The sequence below is a fragment of the Penaeus monodon genome, chromosome 31 (assembly GCF_015228065.2).
Source record: "Penaeus monodon isolate SGIC_2016 chromosome 31, NSTDA_Pmon_1, whole genome shotgun sequence".
Classification (NCBI taxonomy): Eukaryota; Metazoa; Arthropoda; class Malacostraca; order Decapoda; family Penaeidae; genus Penaeus; species Penaeus monodon.
The window spans coordinates 22,647,670-22,647,892 of NC_051416.1; the positions used below are offsets into that span (position 1 = coordinate 22,647,670).

Sequence of the window (223 nt, forward strand, 5' to 3'; positions counted from 1 at the left end):
CGATCATTATCTACGAAAAATGGCTTGCAGAATCCGACGAATAGCAAATCAAAACAACAAACATTATGTAATACAATATAACATGTCAAAATTGTCAAGCTAAAGTCTCAGTTACGTTGTACTAGAACTCGTATTGGTAATCATTGTCGTTTTAGAAACGTTTTTTTGCGTTTTCATTGTGATATTCATGATTTTCTCCACTCCCCCCCTCACCCGCCAACGC

At 36.8% G+C, this 223-nt stretch overlaps 1 protein-coding gene across 1 annotated transcript in view; it reads right to left on the bottom strand.

The window, feature by feature from the left end:
- The window catches only part of LOC119592930 (extensin-like), a 2,366-nt gene that overhangs the window by 1,931 nt on the left and 212 nt on the right, over nt 1–223 (bottom strand). The gene's annotated exons all lie outside the window — the stretch shown is intronic.